This window comes from Somniosus microcephalus, chromosome 2 (assembly GCF_052327205.1).
Source record: "Somniosus microcephalus isolate GS21.2 chromosome 2, FLI_Smic_1.0, whole genome shotgun sequence".
Taxonomy (NCBI): Eukaryota; Metazoa; Chordata; class Chondrichthyes; order Squaliformes; family Somniosidae; genus Somniosus; species Somniosus microcephalus.
The window spans coordinates 386,025,887-386,044,050 of NC_140988.1; the positions used below are offsets into that span (position 1 = coordinate 386,025,887).

The 18,164-nt window shown below is 51.1% G+C and overlaps 1 pseudogene; it reads right to left on the bottom strand.

The window, feature by feature from the left end:
• Nucleotides 1-3,588: 3,588 nt before the first annotated feature.
• LOC147123843 (uncharacterized) lies at nt 3,589-7,106 on the bottom strand (annotated as a pseudogene).
• Nucleotides 7,107-18,164: the final 11,058 nt, after the last annotated feature.

The window sequence follows — 18,164 nt, forward strand, 5'->3', positions numbered from 1 at the left end:
TTTCACTTCAATTCTACTTAAAATGTGGTGTCTCTCCACCTCCGCGCCTTCCAAAAAAACCTCCGCACTTCCTTTCTGTTGAATTTTTGCTTTCCAATCGGCAGAACTTGCATTGTGTTGTGCTGAGGCTAACACTAGAAGGGAGTAATATTAACATCAGTAGAGATACAGTCAGTAACACAGGGCACTGGGGGGAGGGGTTACTGAGTGACAGTGTGAGGGAGCTGGATTAACATCAGTAGAGATACAGTCAGTAACACAGGGCACTGGGGGAGAGGGGTTACTGAGTGACAGTGTGAGGGAGCTGGATTAACATCAGTAGAGATACAGTCAGTAACACAGGGCACTGGGGAGAGGGGTTACTGAGTGACAGTGTGAGGGAGCTGGATTAACATCAGTAGAGATACAGTCAGTAACACAGGGCGCTGGGGGGAGGGGTTACTGAGTGACAGTGTGAGGGAGCTGGATTAACATCAGTAGAGATACAGTCAGTAACACTGCACTGTGGGAGAGGTTACTGAGTGATCGTGTGAGGGAGCTGGATTAACATCAGTAGAGATACAATCAGTAACAGGGCACTGGGGGAGGGGTTACTGAGTGACCGTGTGAGGGAGCTGGATTAACATCAGTAGAGATACAGTCAGTAACACAGAGCGCTGGGGGAGAGGGGTTACTGAGTGACTGTGAGGGAGCTGGATTAACATCAGGAGAGATACAGTCAGTAACACAGGGTGCTGGGGAGAGGGGTTACTGAGTGACAGTGTGAGGGAGCTGGATTAACATCAGTAGAGATACAGTCAGTAACACAGGGCACTGGGGGGAGAGGGGTTACTGAGTGACAGTGTGAGGGAGCTGGATTAACATCAGTAGAGATACAGTCAGTAACACAGGGCGCTGGGGGAGAGGGGTTACTGAGTGACAGTGTGAGAGACCTGGATTAACATCAGCAGAGATACAGTCAGTAACGGCACTGCGGGAGGGGTTACTGAGTGACTGTGAGGGAGCTGGATTAACATCAGTAGAGATACAGTCAGTAACACAGGGCACTGGGGGAGGGGTTACTGAGTGACAGTGTGAGGGAGCTGGATTAACATCAGTAGAGATACAGTCAGTAACACAGAGCGCTGGGGGAGAGGGGTTACTGAGTGACAGTGTGAGGGAGCTGGATTAACATCAGTAGAGATACAGTCAGTAACACAGGGCACTGGGGGAGGGGTTACTGAGTGACAGTGTGAGGGAGCTGGATTAACATCAGTTGAGATACAGTCAGTGACACAGGGCGCTGGGGAGAGAGGTTACTGAGTGACAGTGTGAGGGAGCTGGATTAACATCAGTAGAGATACAGTCAGTAACAGAGGGCACTGGGGGAGGGTTGCTGAGTGACCGTGTGAGGGAGCTGGATTAACATCAGTAGAGATACAGTCAGTAACACAGGGCGCTGGGGGAGAGGGGTTACTGGGTGACAGTGTGAGGGAGCTGGATTAACATCAGTAGAGATACAGTCAGTAACACAGGGCACTGGGGGAGGGTTGCTGAGTGACCGTGTGAGGGAGCTGGATTAACATCAGTAGAGATACAGTCAGTAACATGGCACTGGGGGAGGGGTTACTGAGTGACAGTGTGAGGGAGCTGGATTAACATCAGTAGAGACACAGTCAGTAACACGGCGCTGGGGGAGAGGGGTTACTGATGTGAGGGAGCTGGATTAACATCAGTAGAGATACAGTCAGTAACACAGGGCACTGGGGGAGGGTTGCTGAGTGACAGTGTGAGGGAGCTGGATTAACATCAGTAGAGATACAGTCAGTAACACAGGGTGCTGGGGGGAGGGGTTACTGATGTGAGGGAGCTGGATTAACATCAGTAGAGATACAGTCAGTAACACAGGGTGCTGGGGGGAGGGGTTACTGAGTGACAGTGTGAGGAAGCTGGATTAACATCAGTAGAGATACAGTCAGTAACACAGGGCACTGGGGGAGGGGTTACTGAGTGACAGTGTGAGGGAGCTGGATTAACATCAGTAGAGATACAGCCAGTAACAGGGTGCCGGGGGGTAGTTACTGAAACTGACTGTATCTCGACTGTTAAACTCTCAGTTAGATTGAGGCTCACACAAACACCATTACTCAAGTCCTGGATTAAATGCTTGTTCTGATGAGGCAGGCTCAGTTTCGCTAGCTGGTTTCGAGGGCTGTCATCTCCCTCGATAACTCTCTCCCCACAGTGTCCGACTCTCCCTTGTGTTTCCCGGGCCGGACGAAAGGTAGGGTGAGAGGGGTGGGGGCTATTCTTCATTTGAGAGATCAGACCGCGTGTTGGCAGACTGTTGCACTCTGGGAAGCATCACCAGGTGGCATTCTGAGTATCACACGAGGGTTTACTGGGCAATGATCAGGAACAAGAACCCTGGCTGATCTTGTCTCCTTTCTACTTAGATCAGCTAACTCGGCAACAATATTTTTTGGTCCAAAAGAATGCAGGATGGAAAGACACCCTCTTTAAGGATGTGTTCCGTGTGGTGTGTATTTTAATTCACCTCCCATTTCTTTGAAGGACAGAATAAACAGGAGCCGCACAGGTTTTATTTGTAAGATGAGAATAATCTGCTGCTTTGCACAGTCGGTCCGTTAAGACAGCGTATAACCTTTAACCTGTCGGCTCGGTTCAAATACAGGCCGGACACCATGACAGGGATCTGGCTGATACTGGAGTCACCACTGCAACGTGGACTCAAATCTCGTCGCGTTTGATGGGGATCAGTTCTCTCTGGCTGGAGATTGGTGAGGCTCTATTTTATTGCAGAGGCGTCGGTTCAAAGCCAGCCTGGACTCCGGCTGAAGAATAATGGGCCTTATCGGGCTAGAGTCCAGGATAGGTGAGAGTGTACATGGGCTGTGGGAGGAGATTAAATGGGTGGATAGAGTCCATGATAGGGGAGAGTGTACATGGGCTGTGGGAGGAGATTAAATGGGTGGATAGAGTCCATGATAGGGGAGAGTGTACATGGGCTGTGGGAGGAGATTAAATGGGTGGGTAGAGTCTGTGATAGGGGAGAGTGTACATGGGCTGTGGGAGGAGATTAAATGGGTGGGTAGAGTCCATGATAGGGGAGAGTGTACACGGGCTGTGGGAGGAGATTTAATGGTAGGGTAGAGTCCATGATGGGGGAGAGTGTACATGTGCTGTGGGAGGAGATTAAATGGGTGGGTAGAGTCCATGATAGGGGAGAGTGTACATGGGCTGTGGGAGGAGATTAAATGGGTGGGTAGAGTCCATGATAGGGGAGAGTGTACATGGGCCGTGGGAGGAGATTAAATGGGAGGGTAGAGTCCATGATGGGGGAGAGTGTACATGAGCTGTGGGAGGAGATTGGGTGGGTAGAGTCCATGATAGGGGAGAGTGTACATGGGCTGTGGGAGGAGATTAAATGGGAGGGTAGAGTCTGTGATAGGGGAGAGTGTCCATGGGCTGTGGGTGGGTAGAGTCCATGATAGGATAGAGTGTATACCGACAATGAGATAATCTGCTATAGTGATGTTGGTTGATGGGTAAATATTGCCCAGGACACCGTTGGGAACTCCCCTGCTCTTCTTCGAATCGTGCCATGGGATCTTATTCATCCACCTGAGAGGGCAGCGGGGCCTCAGTTTAACGTCTCATCCAAAAGACGGTACCTCCGACAGTGCAGCATTCCCTCAGTGCTGCATTGGGAGTGTCAGCCTGGAGTACGGGGCTTAGGTCTCTGGAGTAGGGTTTGAACCCACAACCTAATGATTCAGTCGCGAGAATGCTACTTACTGAGCCATGGTTGAGACTTTGACTCCTTGTTCTACCTTCAAATAAATACTGATTGTCCAAAGACCCAGGTGTCCTTTTGGTACTTGCAGTGGGGATAGTAGACTCCACTTTGCATATGGAGCGTGAGCTGGAAGCGGGGAGGCAGGGTGTGCTCGGCTCCACCCACTCGCGCAGGTGCATGTCTATCTCGGACTTTGCCTTGACCAGGTGCCGTTTCTTGGGAAGGTCGATGACGTGCACCGGCTTGAATTCCTCGGGTATCCTTATCCTATGGTAACTGGAACCCGGGAACAACTCCCTCTTGATGACATCAAAAGGCAGGGTTGGCAGGGGCTCCGATCTCATCCCAACCTTGGCCCTCAGCTCAGGGTGGCCTGCGCTGTCCAGCGCCAGCTCGTGAAAGGGCCCAAAGTCGTGCTGTTGGACCAGGATTTCCGGGCTGATATCCGGATTGGCCTCCACCTGTCTGGAGATATCCGTCACCGGGGGCATAGCCGGATTGGTACTGACGTTCCAGATTGGCTTGATCACACAGACGGGGGCCTTGCCCTCGCGAGGTGCGTTGCAGGTCACGGTTTGCGAGCCTGGGATCTCGGGGAAACCCCCCCCTCTCCTTCCCACTTCGCACCCACAGCAGCCCAGCCTTTACCCATCCCGGACCCCCCTCCGATCGGCAGGGACCCTTGGGCTTTGTGAGCTGCACGACTTTGAGTGTCTTTTTGCCGCTGCTGGTCTCACCAGTCTTCACCGACTCCCTCAGCTGTTCGAGCACCTGTTCCGCGGTGGTCCAGCGCGGCTTGTAGAAGCTGGAAGATGTCCTCACTATATTGGGCAGGTTCTTCTTCTCTAGCCACAGTGTGTAGGACTCATTGGTGAAGTAATCCTGCTCTTCCTACATCAAAACAAATAAAATCATCAGAACCCTTTAATACATTTAAACCTTAGTAAAAAGCTTGTTTTCATATCTTCGCACTCTTCACTTGGAGAACAGTGTGAAGTGGCAAAAGTTTCGCAGGCTGATCGATGTGAATGATCCTTCCATGGTCATCTCCATCATCGTTAACAAAAAAGGGAGCATATGAAATGGGAGCCAACCTATTTTAGTTACAAGGAAAGATTGGATAGGCTGGGGTTGTTTTCTTTGGAACAGAGGAGGCCGAGGGGAGACCTTATTGAGGTGTATAAAATGATGAGGGGCCCAGATAGAGTGGATAGGAAGGACCTATTTCCCTTAGCAGAGAGGTCAATAACTAGGGGGGCATAGGTTTAAAGTAATTGGTAGAAGAATTAGAGGGGAGGTGAGGAGAACTTTTTTCACCCAGAGGGTGGTGGGGGTCTGGAACTCACTGCCTGAAAGGGTGGTAGAGGCAGAAACCCTCACCTCATTTAAAACGTTCTTGGATATGCACTTGAAGTGCCGTAACCTGCAGGGCTACGGACCAAGATCTGGTACCTCCCTGGTATTCAAAACTGAAAACCGGTTAGCGAGTGCCACTGGCTTGGGGGATTCCTGCGCTACCTGAGTCTTCCTCCGACTCTGTCTGGTGATCACCCACTCCCTCACCTCCTGCACCTTCTGTGGCAGTAGGGTGACCCACTTCCAGGAAACTCTCGAACTCCCTGATGCACTGCAGTGACTCCAGCCGCTCCTCAAGCTCCGAATCTCACAGCGTGAGCTCGAGCAACTGGCAGAGCTTCGTGCACACCGTGATCCTGCTCTTGGATCACTGTCCAAAGCCCCGGGTTAGGGAGAGGATAGCTCAGCCAGGGTCGCTGCTCTGATTACTATCCAGTGCCCCCATCGGAAAGGTGCATGTGTGTGATAGCATGGGCTTGGGCTTCGCTATGAAAATTCCAATGGTTCAATAACCTGTGATCCTCACTGTTTAGACTCTCGCATTAAGAATGGCCGCATGAGTGAAGGATCGGAGAGGGCCCAGTCATCGTGGAACAATACCGAATCCCCGCCAGAGCCAGCACATTCAGGAGAGGGGAAGTGAAGGCGACAGACACCGCCCCACGCTGGGTACAGGTACCGCCCCGCGCTGGGTACAGGCACCGCCTCACGCTGGGTACAGGCACCGCCCCGCGCTGGGTACAGACACCGCCCCACGCTGGGTACAGGCACCGCCCCGCGCTGGGTACAGGCACCGCCTCACGCTGGGTACAGGCACCGCCTCGCTCTGGGTGCAGGCACCACCCTGCGCTGGGTACAGGCACCGCCCCGCGCTCGGTACACGCACCGCCCTGCGCTGGGTACAGGCACCGCCTCGCGCTGGGTACAGGCACCGCCTCGTGCTGGGTACAGGCACCGCCTCGTGCTGGGTACAGGCACCGCCTTGTGCTGGGTGCAGGCACCACCCTGCGCTGGGTACAGGCACCGCCCCGCGCTCGGTACACGCACCGCCTCGCGCTGGGTACAGGCACCGCCTCGTGCTGGGTACAGGCACCGCCTCGTGCTGGGTACAGGCACCGCCTTGTGCTGGGTACAGGCACTGCCTCGCTCTGGGTACAGGCACCACCTCGTGCTGGGTACAGGCACCGCCTCACGCTGGGTACAGGCACCGCCTCACGCTGGGCACAGGCACCGCCTAGTGCTGGGTACAGGCACCGCCTAGTGCTGGGTACAGGCACCGCGTCACGCTGGGTACAGGCACTGCCTCGCGCTGGGTACAGGCACCGCCTCGCGCTGGGTACAGGCACTGCCTCGCGCTGGGTACAGGCACTGCCCCGCGCTGGGTACAGGCACCGCCTCGCGATGGGTACAGGCACCGCCCCGTGCTGGGTACAGGCACCGCCCCACGCTGGGTACAGGCACCGCCCCGTGCTGGGTACAGGCATTGGCCCACATTGGGTACAGGCACCGCCCAGCGCTGGGTAGAGGCACCGCCTAGCACTGGGTACAGGCACCGCCCCACGCTGGGTACAGGCACCGCCCCACGCTGGGTACAGGCACTGCCCCATGCTGGGTACAGGCACCACCTTGCGCTGGGTACAGGCTGTGCCTCGCGTTGGGTACAGGCACCATAAGCACAGATTCACGAGGAACATTTTCTCCTAATTGATCAGATCTGGTTCGGTCCAATCAGGTAACATTCAAACATGGCCTCTTCATTCGAGCAGGCCATGACATGTAAATTTTGATTGGGGCAGAGGGGTGGAAGAGGAAAGACCCACCCCAGGAACTTTGGGCCGTGGAGCGGCCCTTAGCATTATTACTAGCTGGAGTATAACACGTGGGAGGTATCAGCGCTGTGTTACAATGCACTTGGCTTAATACAGACCACTCCCATTACATGAGGTTCCATGATTCCCCTCTGAATACTTACTTACTTCCTTCACAGGCCCTTTATCAGCACTTTACAGCAAAGAGCTGGGCACCTGTTCTAGGGTAGGAGACCAACATAACTCGAGACAGCATGCCATTTTACAGATCTGTGAGGTTTCCCTTGGCTGTCAGGTGGTACTTCTTAGAGGTGGACGGAAGTACTGAGTGGGGTGCCCTAGGGCTCAGTGCTGGGATTATTACTGTCTCGAACTTGCGTCAATGGCTTGGATGCAGAAACTCAATGTAAACTGGTTGAATTTGATGATGATATCAAACTAGGAGGAGCTCGGGAGTTGGAGGGGGCAGCTCCGAAATGATAGAATGAGGTGGACATAATTTGCAAGTGTGCAGAACAACGGAAGGTGGAATTTACAGTGTAAGGTACAGTAAACATGAAGGAAAAGTAGATAAAACACATACTTCATGAATGGTATTAAAACAGATAAGGATGATGCTGAATGAGACCTAGGAGTCTCCGTCGAATGGACAGCCAACATGTCCAACCAATGCAGAGGAACAGTGAACAAAGCCCGTAATATGTTGACCAGTGTAAGAGCCATAAAAGCTTAAGAAAATACTTTAAAATAGTGGCTAAATGGCATAATACAGTTAATTTACCTGAACGACTTATTGTATTAAGAAACCCCCTATTTTCTTGCTCCAGTAGTATAGTCCGACAGCCCCTTCATTCTTGCCACAATGGAACAGTCCCTAAGCCACACATGGGTGCAGCCATCTTACAGTTTAAACTGCACGTGGCTGAAGGAGGCAGAAGCTGTGAGGTTTGGAGCAGTACAGTTTTTGACCGTGTTCGCTTATACGTGTTTGCTTTGTAATTCTGTTTGTTAAGTGTTATAGTGAACAGTTTAAAAGACAAAGCTACGTTTGGGAACGTTTTATTTCGACACGCGTCTACTCGTTGTTAAAAGCCCCACAGCCCAGTGGCCTGCCTGTTTGGAAACTAAGAAGCGCCACTACATTAGTCAAAAACTAGCTCCCTAAGAAGGAAGGGACGGAATCGTCGGCGAACGTATACATGAATGGTCACGGAGCCAGACGACAATTTAAGAAAGCGAAGGTACAGTGACTGTTACCTGCTTTGTTCATTCTGTTGAGAAGCTAAATAAGAGCTGCGGGTAAAATGGCCGAGGCCTTACGGAGCCAGGAGCTTCCCCCAGCCAGAAGGATTGCTGGCCAAAAGAGGGAAATAAAGCTCACCCCAAAGGCAAGGGAAGAGAAGTTACATAGAAGCATAGGTGCAAGGAAGGCTAAATTAGTTCAGATAACTGGAAAAATGAAGATAATTGATCGTCTCATGGAAGATAATGCTAATATTAAGAAAGCTGAAGACATGATGTATTACGATTTCTCCAAGCTGCATGAAGAATTTAATATACTCAATGAAGATGTATTAGCACTTCTGTCTGAAGAAGAGGGAAACACTGATCAGCACGACTGGTTTGATCTTAAATCAACCAGCATTAAGGACTATATCAAGGCCACGGAGCAGTGGATGTTAAAAATTCGTCAAGATGCTGATACAGCAGAGAAAGATAAGGTTGACGATGAAGTCGGACCAGACGATAGCATTTCAGAGACTTCCGCCAGACCGAGCAAAAATCGAAAAGAAGGTAGCTCTGTTTCTGGACGCAGGTCAGTCGCTTCTACCACAAGCTCGGCGCGACGCATGAGAGCGGAGGCTGAACGGGCGGCGTTGATGGCGCGCACAGCATCTTTAGATGAGAAGCAAGCTCTTGAACGGGAAGAGGCCCAACTGCAGGTCCAAGAGGCCCAACTGCAGGCCCAACTGCAGGCCCAACAGGCCCAACTGCAGGCTCAACTGCAGGCCCAACAGGCCCAACTGCAGGCCCAACTGCAGGCCCAACAGGCCCAAGTGCAGGCCCAGCGGGCCCAGGTGCAGGCAAAGAAAGAACGGCTGGAGATGAAAACAGCTATCGAGGTCTCAGATGCCAGGTTGAGTGCGTACGAAGATTATGAAGGCTCACGGGACGGCGGGAGCCACTGCCAGTCAACGTTGCCACATAGAGTTGGATCCAGGGCACCTTCAAGAGTTACAACAGAGCCCGAAAGCAATTCCCCGGCATTACAGCGTGGAAGAGTGGCCTCTCCACTAACAGGAGCACGTGATGCTACCCCAGACGTCAGACGGTCTAGACTAGACCCTGCTGATGACCACCAGAGGCCTGAAGACACAGGGAGAAGCCTATACCGAGTGATGCAACGTCAGAACGAAATTACAGAGATGCTTGTAAAACAACAGAATCTGTTTCGACTCCCTCAAAGAGACATACCAGTGTTCCAAGGCGACCCACTCAAGTATAAGCCCTTCATCAGATCCTTTGAACAAGCCATTGATTCCAAAATAGAGAGCAGCAGTGATAAGTTGTACTACCTGGGACAGTACACCAGTGGTAAACCACAAGACCTGGTCAGAAGCTGTGAACACATGAGACCGGACCGGGGATACATAGAAGCCAGGAAGTTGCTGAAGGAGCACTATGGTAACGAGCTGAAGATAGCCACTGCATATATCGAAAAGGCTACCAAGTGGCCACAGATCAGATCGGAAGACGGAGAGGCATTGAACGCATATGTTCTCTTCCTCATAGGATGTCGCAACACCATGGAGGATGTCGAATTCATGGAAGAGATGGACAATCCTAAGACTATGAGAATCGTCATCTCTAAACTTCCTTACAGGATGAGAGAACAATGGAGAAGAACAGCCTTTGAGATAATGGAGAGACGGAAAAGTAGAGCCAGGTTTGCAGACTTAGTGAATTTCATAGACAAACAGGCTAAAATTGCTAGGGACCCATTGTTTGGAAACATCCAGGATGTCAGCCCGACCACCGATGGAAGAGTGAAAGCCAAGCCTGCTGAATCAAAGACTCTCAGGAAAGGTGGTTCCAGGGGAAGCAGCTTTGCAACTATCGTCACTCAGGCCGAGGAAGAAAGGCCCCAGAACTCATCTCCCAAAAAGAGCAGCACAGTGACGCCTGCTAATGCCTTTCAGAAGCCATGCTTATTCTGCCAGAAGAATCATACATTGGATTTCTGCAGCGACATCAAAGCACAGCCACATAAGGACAGAATCGAATTCCTGAAGTACAACGGCCTATGTTTTGGATGTCTCTCTCAGGGGCACCTGAGTAGAAACTGTAAGCAAAGAACAACATGCAGAGAGTGCACTCGGAAGCATCCCAGTCTGCTGCATATCCATAAAGAAGAACAAGTCTCTAAGAAGAGTGAAGAAAACAATACCGACGAGAAGGTTGTTTCAAGTGCTCTGGTGTCGCTAGAACCAGAGACTTGTGGACTCACTGGGGCCGGTGACAGTGACTGTATTCTTGCCATCGTACCAGTAAGGATCAAGTCTAAGAGGAGTGAGAAGGTTGTGGAGACTTACGCCTTCATGGATCCAGGTAGTTCAGCAACGTTCTGCACAGAATCACTCATGCGACAGCTGAACGTTAGAGGCAGAAGAACAGAAATCCTATTACGCACCATGGGTCATGAGAAGTCAATGCAAAGCTATATCCTGTCAGACCTAGAAGTGTGTGGACTTGAAGAGAAGGACTTCATAGACCTGCCTAATGTTTTCACACAGAGGGAGATTCCTGTTAGAATAGGGAACCTAGCCCTGCAGAAGAATGTGGATAGATGGCCCTACCTAGAAAAGGTGCGTCTCCCATACATTGAAGCAGAAATTGGCCTATTAATTGGAACCAATGCCTACAAAACTATGGAGCCATGGCAGGTGATAAACAGCAAGGATGACGGACCCTACGCCATCAGGACAGCCCTTGGATGGGTAATCAATGGACCGGTAAGGAGAGATGATGGCCACAAGTCGAACAAGGAGGAACGACAAAACGTCACAGTTAATCGCATCTCTATCGCAAGCATTGAAGAGCTGTTGATACAGCAGTTCAACGCAGACTTCTCAGAACGCAGCTGTGAGGAAAAGACAGAGATGTCACAAGAAGACCATCAGTTCATGGGTTTGATGACAAGGTCTACACAGTTCATTGATGGCCACTATCACATTGGTTTGCCACTGAGAAGACAGACCGCGAAGATGCCGAACAATCGCTGCATAGCAGAGCAACGCGCCATCAGTCTAAAGAGAAAGCTGAACAAGAACACCGACTTTCACGAAGACTACAAAGACTTCATGAGAAACATCATAGCGAAAGGCTATGCTGTAAAAGTGCCCGAAGAACAGTTGAACAGAGATGATGGAAGGGTCTGGTACATTCCTCATCACGGGGTGTATCACCCAAAGAAGAAAAGGATCCGTGTAGTGTTTGACTGCGCCGCCTCATTCAGAGGAACTTCATTGAATGACCAGCTGCTTCAAGGTCCTGATCTTACTAATACCCTCATTGGCGTCTTGACTAGGTTTAGACAAGAGCTCGTTGCCATGATGGCAGACATAGAATCAATGTTCTACCAAGTCAGAATCCCTGACGAAGATGCTGATCTTCTGCGTTTCCTTTGGTGGCCAGATGGCGACGTTAGTGAAGCGATGGTGGAATGTAGAATGGCCGTACACCTGTTTGGAGCCACATCATCTCCCAGCTGTGCAAGCTACGCTCTCAGAAAAACTGCAGAAGATGGCAAGGGCAAAGCACCATCCTAGGCTGTGGAGACAATCTTCAGAAACTTTTATGTCGATGACTGTCTGAAGTCCGTGTCAACAGAAGACGATGCCATCGCACTGTCAAGAGACCTTAGAACTCTGTGTTCGAATGGAGGATTCCATCTGACTAAGTGGATAAGCAACAGCAGAGCAGTTCTAGCTTCTATCCCAGAAAAGGAAAGAGCCACTGAAGTCAAAGATCTGGACCTGAGCCACGATGTCCTTCCTATCGAGAGAGCTCTTGGTGTACAATGGTGCATCGAGTCAGACACGTTCAACTTCAGGATAATGGTGAACGAAAGACCATCCACAAGACGAGGGATTCTCTCCGTGGTCAGTTCCATCTACGACCCTCTCGGATTCCTGGCACCACTCATTCTGCCGGTGAAGCTGATGCTACGAGAGCTGTGTAGAGACAAGAGAGGATGGGATGAAGATATCCCAGAAGGTCAAGCTCAGAGATGGCACAGATGGCTGACAGATTTGCAACAACTTTCTAGCTTCAACGTCAGTTGATGCATCAAGCCCGCGAGTTTTGGAGTTACAAAGGCGGCTCAACTACATCATTTCTCGGACGCCAGTGAGGACGGCTATGGCACGGCTACCTACCTCTTGCTGACAAATCAACAGGGCCAGAAACATTGTGCCTTCCTCATGGGAAAATCCAGGGTGGCTCCACTGAAGCAGGTCACCATCCCGAGACTGGAATTGACGGCAGCGGTTGTTGCAGTTAAAGTTGACCAGGTGATGCGTAAAGAGTTACAGCTCCCATTAGAAGAATCTGTCTTCTGGACGGATAGCACGACGGTGCTGAAGTATATAGAGAATGAGAAGATACGCTTCAAGACCTTCGTAGCAAACAGAATCTCATCCATTAGAGAAGCTACACAACCATCTCAATGGAGGTATGTAAACACCTCATTAAACCCAGCAGATCAAGCCTCACGGGGATTGAAGGCTGAAAACTTCATGAGGAGTGAAACTTGGATACAAGGCCCAAGTTATCTGCTGGAAACAGAGAGATCATGGCCAGAAAGACCAGATATGCCAAGTCAGATTACTGAAGACGACGTCGAAGTCAAGAGATCAGTCACAGTAAATTTCATAACTGCGAAAGAGAACTTTGACACAGTGAACAAGCTTGTTAACCATTTCTCAGGATGGCACCAGTTGAGGAAAGCAGTTGCATGGTTTCTAAGGTTGAAAGAGTTGCTGCTACACCTGAGCGGTAAGAGAAAAGAGTACCGAGCCACTATCAGTCAGTCTGAAAGTAACCCTGATAAGCAGAGAATGCTTCTACAGCAGTATATGCATCAGCACAAGGCCACATTGAGCAAGAATTCATTGACCGTGGAGGATTTGGCCAAGGCTGAGAAGGAGATAGTTTGCTTCAGTCAAAGACAAAGATACCCAGAAGAAACCGAAGCTCTACAGCAAAATACTCCAATCAAGAAAGGTAGTCATATCTACAAGCTGGACCCTACACTGCAAGATGGAGTACTGAGGGTGGGAGGGAGACTAAACAAATCTGCTATGCCAGAGGAGGCCAAGCATCCTGCTATCCTTTCTAAGGACCTCCGGGTTGCTACTCTCATTCTTCAGCATATACACCAGAGTATTGGACACAGTGGGAGGAATCACGTGCTTGCGAAGCTAAGACAAAGATACTGGATTCCAGGAGCTAATTCCGTAATAAGAAAAATACTCTCTGAATGTATTGTTTGCAGACGGTTACACGCTAGAGCTGGGGAGCAGAAAATGGCAGACCTGTCTGAAGACCGTTTGTTACCAGACAAGCCCCCATTTACAAACGTAGGGGTGGACTATTTCGGGCCTTTCGAGGTAAAGCGAGGACGGAGCCTTGTCAAGAGATATGGTGTGCTTTTCACTTGTTTGACCATCAGAGCAGTTCATATTGAGGTGGCACACACGCTTGACACTGATTCCTGTATTAACGCCTTGCGGCGCTTTGTCTGTAGAAGAGGACAGGTGTCCATTATGCGTTCTGATAATGGCACTAATTTCGTCGGAGCGGAAAGAGAACTACGGGAAGCTATTGAAGGTTGGAATCAGCTTAAAATACAGGAAGCCATGATGCAAACAGGAATTAAGTGGATCTTCAATCCTCCGGCTGCATCCCACCACGGAGGTGTCTGGGAAAGACAGATACGCACCGTAAGAAAACTACTCAGTTCTGTACTGAAGCAGCAAGCGCTGGACGACGAGGGACTCCAAACCGTTCTGTGCGAGGTCGAAGCCATCATTAATGACCGACCGATAACTAAGACATCAGATGATCCCAATGACCTCGAAGCCCTGACTCCGAACCACCTGTTGTTGTTGAAAACACAGCCAGCCATGCCCCCGGGAGTCTTCAAAAAGGAAGATCTGTATGCCCGTCGGAAGTGGAGGCAAGTTCAGTATATGTCAGACCTCTTCTGGACCAGATGGACAAGAGAATACTTACCTCTGCTACAGGAGCGTCAAAAATGGTCCAAAATAAAGAGGAACTTCATCGTCGGAGACATTGTCTTAATTGTGAATGATTCAGCCCCTAGAAATTCTTGGTTGATGGGAAAAATAATTAAGACCATGCCAGACTCCAGAGGCGTCGTTCGTCGCGTCTGTTTGCAAACCAAGACCAGTACCCTGGAGAGACCGATCACCAAGCTCTGCCTGCTACAAGAAGCAGCGTGAAAAGCTCCTGAACGAAAGAAAAAAGAGAACACTTGTATTGTAAATATGTTGAACTCATTAGTTTATGACTCTTAATGTTTGAGTAATTGATATGCTTCATGTGCCTAGTCAATTAGGGGCCGGAATGTAAGAGCCATAAAAGCTTAAGAAAATACTTTAAAATAGTGGCTAAATGGCATAATACAGTTAATTTACCTGAACGACTTATTGTATTAAGAAACCCCCTATTTTCTTGCTCCAGTAGTATAGTCCGACACCCCCTTCATTCTTGCCACAATGGAACAGTCCCTAAGCCACACATGGGTGCAGCCATTTTACAGTTTTAAACTGCACGTGGTGAAAGAGGCAGAAGCTGTGAGGTTTGGAGCAGTACAGTTTTTGACCGTGTTCGTTTATACGTGTTTGCTTTGTAATTCTGTTTGTTAAGTGTTATAGTAAACCGTTTAAAAGACAAAGCTACGTTTGGGAACGTTTTATTTCGACACGCGTCTACTCGATGTTAAAAGCCCCACAGCCCAGTGGCCTGCCTGTTTGGAAACTAAGAAGCGCCACTACAACGGTCACACTGTACAGGGTCTCTGGTCAGACAGCTCCTTGAGCATGTGTCCAGTTCTGGTCAGTCCCACCTTGAGCACTGTGTCCAGTTCTAGTCAGTCCCACCTTGAGCACTGTGTCCAGTTCTGGTCAGTCCCACCTTGAGCACTGTGTCCAGTTCTGGTCAGTCCCACCTTGAGCACTGTGTCCAGTTCTGGTCAGACCCACCTTGAGCACTGAGTCCAGTTCTGGTCAGTCCCACCTTGAGCACTGTGTCCAGTTCTGGTCAGACTTACCTTGAGCACTGTGTCCAGTTCAGGTCAGACCCACCTTGAGCACTGTGTCCAGTTCAGGTCAGACCCACCTTGAGCACTGTGTCCAGTTCCGGTCAGTCACACCTTGAGCACTGTGTCCAGTTCTGGTCAGTCCCACCTTGAGCACTGTGTCCAGTTCTGGTCAGACCCACCTTGATCACTGTGTCCAGTTCTGGTCTGACCCACCTTGAGCACTGTGTCCAGTTCTGGTCAGACCCACCTTGAGCACTGTGTCCAGTTCTGGTCAGTCCCACCTTGAGCACTGTGTCCAGTTCTGGTCAGACCCACCTTGAGCACTGTGTCCAGTTCTGGTCAGACCCACCTTGAGCACTGTGTCCAGTTCTGGTCAGTCCCACCTTGAGCACTGTGTCCAGTTCTGGTCAGTCCCACCTTGAGCACTGTGTCCAGTTCTGGTCAGTCCCACCTTGAGCACTGTGTCCAGTTCTGGTCAGTCCCACCTTGAGCACTGTGTCCAGTTCTGGTCAGTCCCACCTTGAGCACTGTGTCCAGTTCTGGTCAGTCCCACCTTGAGCACTGTGTCCAGTTCTGGTCAGTCCCACCTTGAGCACTATGTCCAGTTCTGGTCAGTCCCACCGTGAGCACTGTGTCCAGTTCTGGTCAGACAGCTCCTTGAGCACTGTGTCCAGTTCTGGTCAGTCCCACCGTGAGCACTGTGTCCAGTTCTGGTCAGTCCCACCGTGAGCACTGTGTCCAGTTCTGGTCAGTCCCACCGTGAGCACTGTGTCCAGTTCTGGTCAGTCCCACCGTGAGCACTGTGTCCAGTTCTGGTCAGTCCCACCTTGAGCACCGTGTCCAGTTCTGGTCAGTCCCACCTTGAGCACTGTGTCCAGTTCTGGTCAGACCCACCTTGAGCACTGTGTCCAGTTCTGGTCAGACCCACCTTGAGCACTGTGTCCAGTTCTGGTCAGTCCCACCTTGAGCACTGTGTCCAGTTCTGGTCAGTCCCACCTTGAGCACTGTGTCCAGTTCCGGTCAGTCCCACCTTGAGCACTGTGTCCAGTTCTGGTCAGTCCCACCTTGAGCACTGTGTCCAGTTCTGGTCAGTCCCACCTTGAGCACTGTGTCCAGTTCTGGTCAGTCCCACCTTGAGCACTGTGTCCAGTTCTGGTCAGTCCCACCTTGAGCACTGTGTCCAGTTCTGGTCAGTCCCACCTTGAGCACTGTGTCCAGTTCTGGTCAGACCCACCTTGAGCACTGTGTCCAGTTCTGGTCAGTCCCACCTTGAGCACTGTGTCCAGTTCTGGTCAGACCCACCTTGAGCACTGTGTCCAGTTCTGGTCAGACCCACCTTGAGCACTGTGTCCAGTTCTGGTCAGACCCACCTTGAGCACTGGGTCCAGTTCTGGTCAGTCCCACCGTGAGCACTGTGTCCAGTTCTGGTCAGACAGCTCCTTGAGCACTGTGTCCAGTTCTGGTCAGTCCCACCGTGAGCACTGTGTCCAGTTCTGGTCAGTCCCACCGTGAGCACTGTGTCCAGTTCTGGTCAGTCCCACCGTGAGCACTGTGTCCAGTTCTGGTCAGTCCCACCGTGAGCACTGTGTCCAGTTCTGGTCAGTCCCACCTTGAGCACCGTGTCCAGTTCTGGTCAGTCCCACCTTGAGCACTGTGTCCAGTTCTGGTCAGACCCACCTTGAGCACTGTGTCCAGTTCTGGTCAGACCCACCTTGAGCACTGTGTCCAGTTCTGGTCAGTCCCACCTTGAGCACTGTGTCCAGTTCTGGTCAGTCCCACCTTGAGCACTGTGTCCAGTTCCGGTCAGTCCCACCTTGAGCACTGTGTCCAGTTCTGGTCAGTCCCACCTTGAGCACTGTGTCCAGTTCTGGTCAGTCCCACCTTGAGCACTGTGTCCAGTTCTGGTCAGTCCCACCTTGAGCACTGTGTCCAGTTCTGGTCAGTCCCACCTTGAGCACTGTGTCCAGTTCTGGTCAGTCCCACCTTGAGCACTGTGTCCAGTTCTGGTCAGACCCACCTTGAGCACTGTGTCCAGTTCTGGTCAGTCCCACCTTGAGCACTGTGTCCAGTTCTGGTCAGACCCACCTTGAGCACTGTGTCCAGTTCTGGTCAGACCCACCTTGAGCACTGTGTCCAGTTCTGGTCAGACCCACCTTGAGCACTGGGTCCAGTTCTGGTCAGTCCCACCTTGAGCACTGTGTCCAGTTCTGGTCAGACAGCTCCTTGAGCACTGTGTCCAGTTCTGGTCAGACCCACCTTGAGCACTGTGTCCAGTTCTGGTCAGTCCCACCTTGAGCACTGTGTCCAGTTCTGGTCAGTCCCACCTTGAGCACTGTGTCCAGTTCTGGTCAGTCCCACCTTGAGCACTGTGTCCAGTTCTGGTCAGACCCACCTTGAGCACTGTGTCCAGTTCTGGTCAGACCCACCTTGAGCACTGTGTCCAGTTCTGGTCAGACCCACCTTGAGCACTGTGTCCAGTTCTGGTCAGACCCACCTTGAGCACTGTGTCCAGTTCCGATCAGACCCACCTTGAGCACTGTGTCCAGTTCCGGTCAGACCCACCTTGAGCACTGTGTCCAGTTCCGGTCAGACCCACCTTGAGCACTGTGTCCAGTTCCGGTCAGACCCACCTTGAGCACTGTGTCCAGTTCTGGTTACCGAGACACAAGGAAGATATTCAAGTGCTGCCGATGATGCTGAGAAGAGGCACGAATCGAATTCCCAGATTCAAGGGTCTGGGTTATCGGCAATGTCTGGAGAGACCTGGCCCTTTTTAAAATTTACCTCCTAACTCCCTATATTCAGCCTTTAGGACCTCATCCCGGTTTTTACCTATATCGTTGGTACCTATATG